Source organism: Drosophila yakuba, unplaced genomic scaffold, assembly GCF_016746365.2.
Source record: "Drosophila yakuba strain Tai18E2 unplaced genomic scaffold, Prin_Dyak_Tai18E2_2.1 Segkk52_quiver_pilon_scaf, whole genome shotgun sequence".
Lineage (NCBI taxonomy): Eukaryota > Metazoa > Arthropoda > Insecta > Diptera > Drosophilidae > Drosophila > Drosophila yakuba.
The window spans coordinates 29,132-45,991 of record NW_025048819.1 but is presented as its reverse complement, the minus strand read 5'-3'; the positions used below and the strand labels follow the sequence as shown (position 1 = coordinate 45,991).

Genomic DNA, 16,860 nt, shown 5'->3' with positions numbered 1-16,860 from the left:
GTTTTATATAAATTGCAGTATGTATCGCCCATATTGGTTAATTACAAATAAAATATAATTACATGATACATAATGCTTATATGAAACTAAGACATTTCGCAGCATTTATTTTAGGTATAAAAATACATTTATTGAAGGAATTGATATATGCCAGTAAAATGGTGTATTTTTAATTTCTTTCAATAAAAAAATTATTGACAATATATAGAAATAAATTATAAAACTCTAAGCGGTGGATCACTCGGCTCATGGGTCGATGAAGAACGCAGCAAACTGTGCGTCATCGTGTGAACTGCAGGACACATGAACATCGACATTTTGAACGCATATCGCAGTCCATGCTGTTATGTACTTTAATTAATTTTATAGTGCTGCTTGGACTACATATGGTTGAGGGTTGTAAGACTATGCTAATTAAGTTGTTTATAAATTTTTATAAGCATATGGTATATTATTGGATAAAATAATAATTTTATTCATAATATTAAAAACTATATATGAAAAACATTATCCTCACATTTGGATGTGAAAAACGAAGAGAAATATTTTCTTTTTCAATCAAATAATACTGAGAAATGTCTAGCATAAAAAATTGAATTATTTTTCATCTAGGATTGTCTCTTATTAATGATTCGAAAATAGAAAAAAACTTGGTTATATTATTATTCTTCGTTGGTTCGTTAATGGATAATACTATGCTACAAGAAATAATGGATATATTACAACGAATTTATTAAAATGTTTTATCATTATATATTAAGAATTAATGGCAATAAAAAGTTATATACAACCTCAACTCATATGGGACTACCCCCTGAATTTAAGCATATTAATTAGGGAGGAAAAGAAACTAACAAGGATTTTCTTAGTAGCGGCGAGCGAAAAGAAAACAGTTCAGCACTAAGTCACTTTGTCTATATGGCAAATGTGAGATGCAGTGTATGGAGCGTCAATATTCTAGTATGAGAAATTAACGATTTAAGTCCTTCTTAAATGAGGCCATTTACCCACAGAGGGTGCCAGGCCCGTATAACGTTAATGATTACTAGATGATGTTTCCAAAGAGTCGTGTTGCTTGATAGTGCAGCACTAAGTGGGTGGTAAACTCCATCTAAAACTAAATATAACCATGAGACCGATAGTAAACAAGTACCGTGAGGGAAAGTTGAAAAGAACTCTGAATAGAGAGTTAAACAGTACGTGAAACTGCTTAGAGGTTAAGCCCGATGAACCTGAATATCCGTTATGGAAAATTCATCATTAAAATTGTAATATTTAAATAATATTATAAGGATAGTGTGCATTTTTTCCATATAAGGACATTGTAATCTATTAGCATATCCCAAATTTATCATAAAATATAACTTATAGTTTATTCAAATTAAAGTGCTTGCATTTTAAAACAGAATAAATGTTATTAATTTGATAAAGTGCTGATAGATTTATATGATTACAGTGCGTTAATTTTTCGGAATTATATAATGGCATAATTATCATTGATTTTTATGTTTATTATATGCACTTGTATGATTAACAATGCGAAAGATTCAGGATACCTTCGGGACCCGTCTTGAAACACGGACCAAGGAGTCTAACATATGTGCAAGTTATTGGGATATAAACCTAATAGCGTAATTAACTTGACTACTAATGGGATTAGTTTTTTAACTATTTATAGCTAATTAACACAATCCCGGGGCGTTCTATATAGTTATGTATAATGTATATTTATATTATTTATGCCTCTAACTGGAACGTACCTTGAGCATATATGCTGTGACCCGAAAGATGGTGAACTATACTTGATCAGGTTGAAGTCAGGGGAAACCCTGATGGAAGACCGAAACAGTTCTGACGTGCAAATCGATTGTCAGAATTGAGTATAGGGGCGAAAGACCAATCGAACCATCTAGTAGCTGGTTCCTTCCGAAGTTTCCCTCAGGATAGCTGGTGCATTTTAATATTATATAAAATAATCTTATCTGGTAAAGCGAATGATTAGAGGCCTTAGGGTCGAAACGATCTTAACCTATTCTCAAACTTTAAATGGGTAAGAACCTTAACTTTCTTGATATGAAGTTCAAGGTTATGATATAATGTGCCCAGTGGGCCACTTTTGGTAAGCAGAACTGGCGCTGTGGGATGAACCAAACGTAATGTTACGGTGCCCAAATTAACAACTCATGCAGATACCATGAAAGGCGTTGGTTGCTTAAAACAGCAGGACGGTGATCATGGAAGTCGAAATCCGCTAAGGAGTGTGTAACAACTCACCTGCCGAAGCAACTAGCCCTTAAAATGGATGGCGCTTAAGTTGTATACCTATACATTACCGCTAAAGTAGATGATTTATATTACTTGTGATATAAATTTTGAAACTTTAGTGAGTAGGAAGGTACAATGGTATGCGTAGAAGTGTTTGGCGTAAGCCTGCATGGAGCTGCCATTGGTACAGATCTTGGTGGTAGTAGCAAATAATCGAATGAGACCTTGGAGGACTGAAGTGGAGAAGGGTTTCGTGTGAACAGTGGTTGATCACGAGTTAGTCGGTCCTAAGTTCAAGGCGAAAGCCGAAAATTTTCAAGTAAAACAAAAATGCCAAACTACATAAAAAAGCGAATTATAATACACTTGAATAATTTTGAACGAAAGGGAATACGGTTCCAATTCCGTAACCTGTTGAGTATCCGTTTGTTATTAAATATGGGCCTCGTGCTCATCCTGGCAACAGGAACGACCATAAAGAAGCCGTCGAGAGATATCGGAAGAGTTTTCTTTTCTGTTTTATAGCCGTACTACCATGGAAGTCTTTCGCAGAGAGATATGGTAGATGGGCTAGAAGAGCATGACATATACTGTTGTGTCGATATTTTCTCCTCGGACCTTGAAAATTTATGGTGGGGACACGCAAACTTCTCAACAGGCCGTACCAATATCCGCAGCTGGTCTCCAAGGTGAAGAGTCTCTAGTCGATAGAATAATGTAGGTAAGGGAAGTCGGCAAATTAGATCCGTAACTTCGGGATAAGGATTGGCTCTGAAGATTGAGATAGTCGGGCTTGATTGGGAAACAATAACATGGTTTATGTGCTCGTTCTGGGTAAATAGAGTTTCTAGCATTTATGTTAGTTTCTTGTTCCCCGGATAGTTTAGTTACGTAGCCAATTGTGGAACTTTCTTGCTAAAATTTTTAAGAATACTATTTGGGTTAAACCAATTAGTTCTTATTAATTATAACGATTATCAATTAACAATCAATTCAGAACTGGCACGGACTTGGGGAATCCGACTGTCTAATTAAAACAAAGCATTGTGATGGCCCTAGCGGGTGTTGACACAATGTGATTTCTGCCCAGTGCTCTGAATGTCAAAGTGAAGAAATTCAAGTAAGCGCGGGTCAACGGCGGGAGTAACTATGACTCTCTTAAGGTAGCCAAATGCCTCGTCATCTAATTAGTGACGCGCATGAATGGATTAACGAGATTCCTACTGTCCCTATCTACTATCTAGCGAAACCACAGCCAAGGGAACGGGCTTGGAATAATTAGCGGGGAAAGAAGACCCTTTTGAGCTTGACTCTAATCTGGCAGTGTAAGGAGACATAAGAGGTGTAGAATAAGTGGGAGATATTAGACCTCGGTTTGGTATCGTCAATGAAATACCACTACTCTTATTGTTTCCTTACTTACTTGATTAAATGGAACGTGTATCATTTCCTAGCCATTATACGGATATATTTATTATATCTTATGGTATTGGGTTTTGATGCAAGCTTCTTGATCAAAGTATCACGAGTTTGTTATATAATCGCAAACAAATTCTTTAATAAAACGATGCATTTATGTATTTTTGATTTGAAAATTTGGTATAACTCCAATTACTCAGGTATGATCCAATTCAAGGACATTGCCAGGTAGGGAGTTTGACTGGGGCGGTACATCTCTCAAATAATAACGGAGGTGTCCCAAGGCCAGCTCAGTGCGGACAGAAACCACACATAGAGCAAAAGGGCAAATGCTGACTTGATCTCGGTGTTCAGTACACACAGGGACAGCAAAAGCTCGGCCTATCGATCCTTTTGGTTTAAAGAGTTTTTAACAAGAGGTGTCAGAAAAGTTACCATAGGGATAACTGGCTTGTGGCGGCCAAGCGTTCATAGCGACGTCGCTTTTTGATCCTTCGATGTCGGCTCTTCCTATCATTGTGAAGCAAAATTCACCAAGCGTTGGATTGTTCACCCATGCAAGGGAACGTGAGCTGGGTTTAGACCGTCGTGAGACAGGTTAGTTTTACCCTACTAATGACAAAACGTTGTTGCGACAGCATTCCTGCGTAGTACGAGAGGAACCGCAGGTACGGACCAATGGCACAATACTTGTTCGAGCGAACAGTGGTATGACGCTACGTCCGTTGGATTATGCCTGAACGCCTCTAAGGTCGTATCCGTGCTGGACTGCAATGATAAATAAGGGGCAATTTGCATTGTATGGCTTCTAAACCATTTAAAGTTTATAATTTACTTTATAAACGACAATGGATGTGATGCCAATGTAATTTGTAACATAGTAAATTGGGAGGATCTTCGATCACCTGATGCCGCGCTAGTTACATATAAAAGCATTATTTAATACAATGACAAAGCCTAGAATCAATTGTAAACGACTTTTGTAACAGGCAAGGTGTTGTAAGTGGTTGAGCAGCTGCCATACTGCGATCCACTGAAGCTTATCCTTTGCTTGATGATTCGAAATAAATAAGACCATTGAGTACTCGTGTGGTACTTGTTTGTTGGTTTTTGAGGGTTAGCGCGCAAGCGCCAGTGCCCTCGAGAGCCGACCACCCCGACTGGACGCGACTGACGACTGACTGACCGACCGACCGACTGGACGCGCGATATATAATATTATATATCATATGATAGAAAGAAAGACTAAAAAATTCTATCTGGTTGCCAAATAGCTTGTCATCGATTTAGTGACGCTAATGAAATTGTCCCCATCTATCTACTATCTACTAATGATAGAAATAAAGACTTTACAAAATTCTATCAGGTTGCCAAATGGCTCGTCATCGATTTAGTGACGCTAATGAAATTGTCCCCATCTATCTACTATCTACTAATGATAGAAATAAAGACTTTACAAAATTCTATCAGGTTGCCAAATGGCTCGTCATCGATTTAGTGACGCTAATGAAATTGTCCCCATCTATCTACTATCTACTAATGATAGAAATAAAGACTTTACAAAATTCTATCAGGTTGCCAAATGGCTCGTCATCGATTTAGTGACGCTAATGAAATTGTCCCCATCTATCTACTATCTACTAATGATAGAAATAAAGACTTTACAAAATTCTATCAGGTTGCCAAATGGCTCGTCATCGATTTAGTGACGCTAATGAAATTGTCCCCATCTATCTACTATCTACTAATGATAGAAATAAAGACTTTATAAAATTCTATCAGGTTGCCAAATGGCTCGTCATCGATTTAGTGACGCTAATGAAATTGTCCCCATCTATCTACTATCTACTAATGATAGAAATAAAGACTTTACAAAATTCTATCAGGTTGCCAAATGGCTCGTCATCGATTTAGTGACGCTAATGAAATTGTCCCCATCTATCTACTATCTACTAATGATAGAAATAAAGACTTTACAAAATTCTATCAGGTTGCCAAATAGCTTGTCATCAATTTAGTGACGCTAATGAAAGTGGTGGTGTCCTTCTCTTATAATAGAAATTATAACTTTATTATGACTAAAGGAATATATGAAATATTCGTATATTCTTATAGTATTAGAAAAAAAACCCAATACTATAGGTATATTAAATATAAAACATATGAAAATAATAAATATTTATCATATGAATACAGACAATATAATGGTATATTAAATTAAATAATATACATATTTAAAAAAATATATATATTATATGAATACAGGAAAAAATATATAAGTATATATAAATTAATATAATTATATATACATATAAAGGAAAAAATGATGGAATATTTCTATTTTCTATTAGTATGATATAAAAAAAACCCATACATGTGAAAGGTTATAGTACTACTATACTATACCATATTACTATAGGTAGGCAGTGGTTGCCGACCATAGGGTAGGCAGTGGTTGCCTCTCGTATTGTTCGAAATTTATGTATTTATATGATTTCGACAATATTATATGGAAATTAAATATTAATCATATGGAAATAAATATTTATCGTATGTATAAATGAAAAAATGATCAAATATTCCTATATTCTCTTAGAATTATAGGAATAACCCATATACGTGAAAGGTTATAGTAGTGTAAGCAAGGCTGGTACCGACAGAGGGTTCAAAAACTACTATAGGTAGGCAGTGGTTGCCGACCTCTCGTATTGTTCGAAACTTCTGTATTTATATGATTTCGACAATATTATATGGAAATTAAATATTAATCATATGGAAATGAATATTTATCGTATGTATAAATGAAAAAATGATCAAATATTCCTATATTCTCTTAGAATTATAGGAATAGCCCATATACGTGAAAGGTTATAGTAGTGTAAACAAGGCTGGTACCGACAGAGGGTTCAAAAACTACTATAGGTAGGCAGTGGTTGCCGACCTCTCGTATTGTTCGAAACTTATATATTTATATGATTTCGACAATATTATATGGAAATTAAATATTAATCATATGGAAATGAATATTTATCGTATGTATAAATGAAAAAATGATAAAATATTCCTATATTCTCTTAGAATATAGGAATATTTTATCATATACGTGAAAGGTTATAGTAGTGTAAACAAGGCTGGTACCGACAGAGGGTTCAAAAACTACTATAGGTAGGCAGTGGTTGCCGACCTCTCGTATTGTTCGAAACTTATATATTTATATGATTTCGACAATATTATATGGAAATTAAATATTAATCATATGGAAATGAATATTTATCGTATGTATAAATGAAAAAATGATAAAATATTCCTATATTCTCTTAGAATTATAGGAATAGCCCATATACGTGAAAGGTTATAGTAGTGTAAACAAGGCTGGTACCGACAGAGGGTTCAAAAACTACTATAGGTAGGCAGTGGTTGCCGACCTCTCGTATTGTTCGAAACTTATATATTTATATGATTTCGACAATATTATATGGAAATTAAATATTAATCATATGGAAATGAATATTTATCGTATGTATAAATGAAAAAATGATAAATATTCCTATATTCTCTTAGAATTATAGGAATAGCCCATATACGTGAAAGGTTATAGTAGTGTAAACAAGGCTGGTACCGACAGAGGGTTCAAAAACTACTATAGGTAGGCAGTGGTTGCCGACCTCTCGTATTGTTCGAAACTTATATATTTATATGATTTCGACAATATTATATGGAAATTAAATATTAATCATATGGAAATGAATATTTATCGTATGTATAAATGAAAAAATGATCAAATATTCCTATATTCTCTTAGAATTATAGGAATAGCCCATATACGTGAAAGGTTATAGTAGTGTAAACAAGGCTGGTACCGACAGAGGGTTCAAAAACTACTATAGGTAGGCAGTGGTTGCCGACCTCTCGTATTGTTCGAAACTTATATATTTATATGATTTCGACAATATTATATGGAAATTAAATATTAATCATATGGAAATGAATATTTATCGTATGAATAATGGAAAAATATATTTAATTATATATGAATAAAGGAAATATTAATATAATATTACTGTATTCTCTTGATATATAAGAGAATATCCTGTATGTTGGATACCAAACAGAATTGAAAATACCCGTTTTGAGGACAGCGGGTTCAAAAACTACTATAGGTAAGCAGTGGTTGCTGACCTCCCGCTTTATATATTATATTGGTTACTTACAAATAAAGTATATTATTTTCCGTACAAATTTGTTTCTCAGGTTCTAATGAACATTTGGGAACTTGGCTACGCGGTTAATAAAAATATACGCCCTTAGATGTTATCGTTGAAACAACAGTCAAGTATTCTATTATTAATAGAATAACAAATCGTTTCCATATAACATCGTTAATTTTTAATGACAGCGGGTTTCAAAACTACTATTAGGTAGGAAGGCACTGGTTGCCGACCTATCTCATTATATTGGTTACTTACAAATATAGTATATTATTTTCCGTACAAATTTGTTTCTCAGGTTCTTATGAACATTTGGGACTTGGCTCCGCGGTTAATAAGAATATACGCCCTTAGATAATATCGTTGAAACAAAAGTCAAGTTTCTATTATACATAGAATAACAAATCGTTTCCATATATTATCGTTAATTTTTGACGGCAGGCATTATTATTTATTAATAATAATGAAGATAATAAACTAATAATTTATTACCACGCCATAAAAGGAAATATTATATCGTTACCCCGGTATAATAAATATATTGATATTGGAAAAATTACCAAATTTTATATATGAATATCATATGCGCTCGGTTTTATGTTATATATTACCAGAGAGTTATATGGAAAAAGATAAATTTTAAATTTATCATCAAAATGCAAATGATTTAACTCAATATTTATATTGGTTAAACAAAAATTGTACATGTGTGGATACAATACTTATGTATGTTGGAAACAAAATAATATTTTAGAATGAAATATGTATAATATAAATACAATATTATGGAAATATATATATATATAATGGTATAAAACATTAATGGAATTTACGAATACGAATGCTATATAAAAATGGCCGTAATCGATTTAAAATAGATTTAATAAAAAACGGAAATTTATATAAAATGGAAATCTATAATATTTATATTACTTATTTCAATTCAAAAAATATGAATGAAATATGAAGAAAGAAACATTATTCTGGTTGATCCTGCCAGTAGTTATATGCTTGTCTCAAAGATTAAGCCATGCATGTCTAAGTACACACGAATTAAAAGTGAAACCGCAAAAGGCTCATTATATCAGTTATGGTTCCTTAGATCGTTAACAGTTACTTGGATAACTGTGGTAATTCTAGAGCTAATACATGCAATTAAAACATGAACCTTATGGGACATGTGCTTTTATTAGGCTAAAACCAAGCGATCGCAAGATCGTTTTATTGGTTGAACTCTAGATAACATGCAGATCGTATGGTCTTGTACCGACGACAGATCTTTCAAATGTCTGCCCTATCAACTTTTGATGGTAGTATCTAGGACTACCATGGTTGCAACGGGTAACGGGGAATCAGGGTTCGATTCCGGAGAGGGAGCCTGAGAAACGGCTACCACATCTAAGGAAGGCAGCAGGCGCGTAAATTACCCACTCCCAGCTCGGGGAGGTAGTGACGAAAAATAACAATACAGGACTCATATCCGAGGCCCTGTAATTGGAATGAGTACACTTTAAATCCTTTAACAAGGACCAATTGGAGGGCAAGTCTGGTGCCAGCAGCCGCGGTAATTCCAGCTCCAATAGCGTATATTAAAGTTGTTGCGGTTAAAACGTTCGTAGTTGAACTTGTGCTTCATACGGGTAGTACAACTTACAATTGTGGTTAGTACTATACCTTTATGTATGTAAGCGTATTACCGGTGGAGTTCTTACATGTGATTAAATACTTGTATTTTTTCATATGTTCCTCCTATTTAAAAACCTGCATTAGTGCTCTTAAACGAGTGTTATTGTGGGCCGGTACTATTACTTTGAACAAATTAGAGTGCTTAAAGCAGGCTTCAAATGCCTGAATATTCTGTGCATGGGATAATGAAATAAGACCTCTGTTCTGCTTTCATTGGTTTTCAGATCAAGAGGTAATGATTAATAGAAGCAGTTTGGGGGCATTAGTATTACGACGCGAGAGGTGAAATTCTTGGACCGTCGTAAGACTAACTTAAGCGAAAGCATTTGCCAAAGATGTTTTCATTAATCAAGAACGAAAGTTAGAGGTTCGAAGGCGATCAGATACCGCCCTAGTTCTAACCATAAACGATGCCAGCTAGCAATTGGGTGTAGCTACTTTTATGGCTCTCTCAGTCGCTTCCCGGGAAACCAAAGCTTTTGGGCTCCGGGGGAAGTATGGTTGCAAAGCTGAAACTTAAAGGAATTGACGGAAGGGCACCACCAGGAGTGGAGCCTGCGGCTTAATTTGACTCAACACGGGAAAACTTACCAGGTCCGAACATAAGTGTGTAAGACAGATTGATAGCTCTTTCTCGAATCTATGGGTGGTGGTGCATGGCCGTTCTTAGTTCGTGGAGTGATTTGTCTGGTTAATTCCGATAACGAACGAGACTCAAATATATTAAATAGATATCTTCAGGATTATGGTGCTGAAGCTTATATAGCCTTCATTCATGGTGGCAGTAAAATGTTTATTGTGTTTGAATGTGTTTATGTAAGTGGAGCCGTACCTGTTGGTTTGTCCCATTATAAGGACACTAGCTTCTTAAATGGACAAATTGCGTCTAGCAATAATGAGATTGAGCAATAACAGGTCTGTGATGCCCTTAGATGTCCTGGGCTGCACGCGCGCTACAATGAAAGTATCAACGTGTATTTCCTAGACCGAGAGGTCCGGGTAAACCGCTGAACCACTTTCATGCTTGGGATTGTGAACTGAAACTGTTCACATGAACTTGGAATTCCCAGTAAGTGTGAGTCATTAACTCGCATTGATTACGTCCCTGCCCTTTGTACACACCGCCCGTCGCTACTACCGATTGAATTATTTAGTGAGGTCTCCGGACGTGATCACTGTGACGCCTTGCGTGTTACGGTTGTTTCGCAAAAGTTGACCGAACTTGATTATTTAGAGGAAGTAAAAGTCGTAACAAGGTTTCCGTAGGTGAACCTGCGGAAGGATCATTATTGTATAATATCCTTACCGTTAATAAACATTTGTTATAATACAAATAAATTGAATTTACCAAAATACCAAATTACAAAAGCATATGATATATGAATGATGAGATTTACTTTAGAAATGCACATGATTTATTATGATTATTTGCAAATGCGTTTATATATGAATATTATCTAACACAATAATATTCAATTGATAGATTTCTCAATGGAATCAAACAAAATTCTGATATATTTATATAATAAATAAATGTGGCTGGCAACCACAAAGGTAATGTGATTGGGGACCACATTTACCACATATGTATGTTAAAAGTGACTGGTGACCACATTTTAACATTTCTATTAAAATTTGATGTTGTGGGTAGTGTTGGCTCAAAACATTAAATTAAATAAACGGCATTCAAATAAAAATAAACAATGCATTTCCTAATAATTCGAACATTCGAAATCAAATAAAAATGGTAACAAAAAAATTGTGTGTATATGGACCATAATATACACGCGTTGCGAATATGTATTGTTCATCTAAGTTATGAGCATACATTGGCTAATGCAACAACCTAAAATATACAATGTTGTACCTGGCATCCATCAGGTTAATGTTTTATATAAATTGCAGTATGTATCGCCCATATTGGTTAATTACAAATAAAATATAATTACATGATACATAATGCTTATATGAAACTAAGACATTTCGCAGCATTTATTTTAGGTATAAAAATACATTTATTGAAGGAATTGATATATGCCAGTAAAATGGTGTATTTTTAATTTCTTTCAATAAAAAAATTATTGACAATATATAGAAATAAATTATAAAACTCTAAGCGGTGGATCACTCGGCTCATGGGTCGATGAAGAACGCAGCAAACTGTGCGTCATCGTGTGAACTGCAGGACACATGAACATCGACATTTTGAACGCATATCGCAGTCCATGCTGTTATGTACTTTAATTAATTTTATAGTGCTGCTTGGACTACATATGGTTGAGGGTTGTAAGACTATGCTAATTAAGTTGTTTATAAATTTTTATAAGCATATGGTATATTATTGGATAAAATAATAATTTTATTCATAATATTAAAAACTATATATGAAAAACATTATCCTCACATTTGGATGTGAAAAACGAAGAGAAATATTTTCTTTTTCAATCAAATAATACTGAGAAATGTCTAGCATAAAAAATTGAATTATTTTTCATCTAGGATTGTCTCTTATTAATGATTCGAAAATAGAAAAAAACTTGGTTATATTATTATTCTTCGTTGGTTCGTTAATGGATAATACTATGCTACAAGAAATAATGGATATATTACAACGAATTTATTAAAATGTTTTATCATTATATATTAAGAATTAATGGCAATAAAAAGTTATATACAACCTCAACTCATATGGGACTACCCCCTGAATTTAAGCATATTAATTAGGGGAGGAAAAGAAACTAACAAGGATTTTCTTAGTAGCGGCGAGCGAAAAGAAAACAGTTCAGCACTAAGTCACTTTGTCTATATGGCAAATGTGAGATGCAGTGTATGGAGCGTCAATATTCTAGTATGAGAAATTAACGATTTAAGTCCTTCTTAAATGAGGCCATTTACCCACAGAGGGTGCCAGGCCCGTATAACGTTAATGATTACTAGATGATGTTTCCAAAGAGTCGTGTTGCTTGATAGTGCAGCACTAAGTGGGTGGTAAACTCCATCTAAAACTAAATATAACCATGAGACCGATAGTAAACAAGTACCGTGAGGGAAAGTTGAAAAGAACTCTGAATAGAGAGTTAAACAGTACGTGAAACTGCTTAGAGGTTAAGCCCGATGAACCTGAATATCCGTTATGGAAAATTCATCATTAAAATTGTAATATTTAAATAATATTATAAGGATAGTGTGCATTTTTTCCATATAAGGACATTGTAATCTATTAGCATATCCCAAATTTATCATAAAATATAACTTATAGTTTATTCAAATTAAAGTGCTTGCATTTTAAAACAGAATAAATGTTATTAATTTGATAAAGTGCTGATAGATTTATATGATTACAGTGCGTTAATTTTTCGGAATTATATAATGGCATAATTATCATTGATTTTTATGTTTATTATATGCACTTGTATGATTAACAATGCGAAAGATTCAGGATACCTTCGGGACCCGTCTTGAAACACGGACCAAGGAGTCTAACATATGTGCAAGTTATTGGGATATAAACCTAATAGCGTAATTAACTTGACTACTAATGGGATTAGTTTTTTAACTATTTATAGCTAATTAACACAATCCCGGGGCGTTCTATATAGTTATGTATAATGTATATTTATATTATTTATGCCTCTAACTGGAACGTACCTTGAGCATATATGCTGTGACCCGAAAGATGGTGAACTATACTTGATCAGGTTGAAGTCAGGGGAAACCCTGATGGAAGACCGAAACAGTTCTGACGTGCAAATCGATTGTCAGAATTGAGTATAGGGGCGAAAGACCAATCGAACCATCTAGTAGCTGGTTCCTTCCGAAGTTTCCCTCAGGATAGCTGGTGCATTTTAATATTATATAAAATAATCTTATCTGGTAAAGCGAATGATTAGAGGCCTTAGGGTCGAAACGATCTTAACCTATTCTCAAACTTTAAATGGGTAAGAACCTTAACTTTCTTGATATGAAGTTCAAGGTTATGATATAATGTGCCCAGTGGGCCACTTTTGGTAAGCAGAACTGGCGCTGTGGGATGAACCAAACGTAATGTTACGGTGCCCAAATTAACAACTCATGCAGATACCATGAAAGGCGTTGGTTGCTTAAAACAGCAGGACGGTGATCATGGAAGTCGAAATCCGCTAAGGAGTGTGTAACAACTCACCTGCCGAAGCAACTAGCCCTTAAAATGGATGGCGCTTAAGTTGTATACCTATACATTACCGCTAAAGTAGATGATTTATATTACTTGTGATATAAATTTTGAAACTTTAGTGAGTAGGAAGGTACAATGGTATGCGTAGAAGTGTTTGGCGTAAGCCTGCATGGAGCTGCCATTGGTACAGATCTTGGTGGTAGTAGCAAATAATCGAATGAGACCTTGGAGGACTGAAGTGGAGAAGGGTTTCGTGTGAACAGTGGTTGATCACGAGTTAGTCGGTCCTAAGTTCAAGGCGAAAGCCGAAAATTTTCAAGTAAAACAAAAATGCCAAACTACATAAAAAAGCGAATTATAATACACTTGAATAATTTTGAACGAAAGGGAATACGGTTCCAATTCCGTAACCTGTTGAGTATCCGTTTGTTATTAAATATGGGCCTCGTGCTCATCCTGGCAACAGGAACGACCATAAAGAAGCCGTCGAGAGATATCGGAAGAGTTTTCTTTTCTGTTTTATAGCCGTACTACCATGGAAGTCTTTCGCAGAGAGATATGGTAGATGGGCTAGAAGAGCATGACATATACTGTTGTGTCGATATTTTCTCCTCGGACCTTGAAAATTTATGGTGGGGACACGCAAACTTCTCAACAGGCCGTACCAATATCCGCAGCTGGTCTCCAAGGTGAAGAGTCTCTAGTCGATAGAATAATGTAGGTAAGGGAAGTCGGCAAATTAGATCCGTAACTTCGGGATAAGGATTGGCTCTGAAGATTGAGATAGTCGGGCTTGATTGGGAAACAATAACATGGTTTATGTGCTCGTTCTGGGTAAATAGAGTTTCTAGCATTTATGTTAGTTTCTTGTTCCCCGGATAGTTTAGTTACGTAGCCAATTGTGGAACTTTCTTGCTAAAATTTTTAAGAATACTATTTGGGTTAAACCAATTAGTTCTTATTAATTATAACGATTATCAATTAACAATCAATTCAGAACTGGCACGGACTTGGGGAATCCGACTGTCTAATTAAAACAAAGCATTGTGATGGCCCTAGCGGGTGTTGACACAATGTGATTTCTGCCCAGTGCTCTGAATGTCAAAGTGAAGAAATTCAAGTAAGCGCGGGTCAACGGCGGGAGTAACTATGACTCTCTTAAGGTAGCCAAATGCCTCGTCATCTAATTAGTGACGCGCATGAATGGATTAACGAGATTCCTACTGTCCCTATCTACTATCTAGCGAAACCACAGCCAAGGGAACGGGCTTGGAATAATTAGCGGGGAAAGAAGACCCTTTTGAGCTTGACTCTAATCTGGCAGTGTAAGGAGACATAAGAGGTGTAGAATAAGTGGGAGATATTAGACCTCGGTTTGGTATCGTCAATGAAATACCACTACTCTTATTGTTTCCTTACTTACTTGATTAAATGGAACGTGTATCATTTCCTAGCCATTATACGGATATATTTATTATATCTTATGGTATTGGGTTTTGATGCAAGCTTCTTGATCAAAGTATCACGAGTTTGTTATATAATCGCAAACAAATTCTTTAATAAAACGATGCATTTATGTATTTTTGATTTGAAAATTTGGTATAACTCCAATTACTCAGGTATGATCCAATTCAAGGACATTGCCAGGTAGGGAGTTTGACTGGGGCGGTACATCTCTCAAATAATAACGGAGGTGTCCCAAGGCCAGCTCAGTGCGGACAGAAACCACACATAGAGCAAAAGGGCAAATGCTGACTTGATCTCGGTGTTCAGTACACACAGGGACAGCAAAAGCTCGGCCTATCGATCCTTTTGGTTTAAAGAGTTTTTAACAAGAGGTGTCAGAAAAGTTACCATAGGGATAACTGGCTTGTGGCGGCCAAGCGTTCATAGCGACGTCGCTTTTTGATCCTTCGATGTCGGCTCTTCCTATCATTGTGAAGCAAAATTCACCAAGCGTTGGATTGTTCACCCATGCAAGGGAACGTGAGCTGGGTTTAGACCGTCGTGAGACAGGTTAGTTTTACCCTACTAATGACAAAACGTTGTTGCGACAGCATTCCTGCGTAGTACGAGAGGAACCGCAGGTACGGACCAATGGCACAATACTTGTTCGAGCGAACAGTGGTATGACGCTACGTCCGTTGGATTATGCCTGAACGCCTCTAAGGTCGTATCCGTGCTGGACTGCAATGATAAATAAGGGGCAATTTGCATTGTATGGCTTCTAAACCATTTAAAGTTTATAATTTACTTTATAAACGACAATGGATGTGATGCCAATGTAATTTGTAACATAGTAAATTGGGAGGATCTTCGATCACCTGATGCCGCGCTAGTTACATATAAAAGCATTATTTAATACAATGACAAAGCCTAGAATCAATTGTAAACGACTTTTGTAACAGGCAAGGTGTTGTAAGTGGTTGAGCAGCTGCCATACTGCGATCCACTGAAGCTTATCCTTTGCTTGATGATTCGAAATAAATAAGACCATTGAGTACTCGTGTGGTACTTGTTTGTTGGTTTTTGAGGGTTAGCGCGCAAGCGCCAGTGCCCTCGAGAGCCGACCACCCCGACTGGACGCGACTGACGACTGACTGACCGACCGACCGACTGGACGCGCGATATATAATATTATATATCATATGATAGAAAGAAAGACTAAAAAATTCTATCTGGTTGCCAAATAGCTTGTCATCGATTTAGTGACGCTAATGAAATTGTCCCCATCTATCTACTATCTACTAATGATAGAAATAAAGACTTTACAAAATTCTATCAGGTTGCCAAATGGCTCGTCATCGATTTAGTGACGCTAATGAAATTGTCCCCATCTATCTACTATCTACTAATGATAGAAATAAAGACTTTACAAAATTCTATCAGGTTGCCAAATGGCTCGTCATCGATTTAGTGACGCTAATGAAATTGTCCCCATCTATCTACTATCTACTAATGATAGAAATAAAGACTTTACAAAATTCTATCAGGTTGCCAAATGGCTCGTCATCGATTTAGTGACGCTAATGAAATTGTCCCCATCTATCTACTATCTACTAATGATAGAAATAAAGACTTTACAAAATTCTATCAGGTTGCCAAATGGCTCGTCATCGATTTAGTGAC

General features: G+C 35.5%; 5 non-coding genes across 5 annotated transcripts; all 5 read left to right on the top strand.

Annotated features, from left to right (window-relative positions):
• Window positions 1–221: 221 nt before the first annotated feature.
• LOC120322319 lies at window positions 222–400 on the top strand. Its single transcript, XR_005562094.1, has one exon. It is a non-coding gene; the product is annotated as a 5.8S ribosomal RNA (ribosomal RNA).
• Window positions 401–787: 387 nt separating this feature from the next.
• Window positions 788–4,747, top strand: LOC120322315. Its single transcript, XR_005562091.1, has one exon. It is a non-coding gene; the product is annotated as a large subunit ribosomal RNA (ribosomal RNA).
• Window positions 4,748–8,872: 4,125 nt separating this feature from the next.
• On the top strand, window positions 8,873–10,867 carry LOC120322309. The gene has a single exon (XR_005562085.1). It is a non-coding gene; the product is annotated as a small subunit ribosomal RNA (ribosomal RNA).
• An 819-nt stretch (window positions 10,868–11,686) lies between these two features.
• On the top strand, window positions 11,687–11,865 carry LOC120322318. The gene has a single exon (XR_005562093.1). It is a non-coding gene; the product is annotated as a 5.8S ribosomal RNA (ribosomal RNA).
• Window positions 11,866–12,252: 387 nt separating this feature from the next.
• LOC120322314 lies at window positions 12,253–16,213 on the top strand. The gene has a single exon (XR_005562090.1). It is a non-coding gene; the product is annotated as a large subunit ribosomal RNA (ribosomal RNA).
• The last annotated feature ends 647 nt before the right edge of the window (window positions 16,214–16,860 follow it).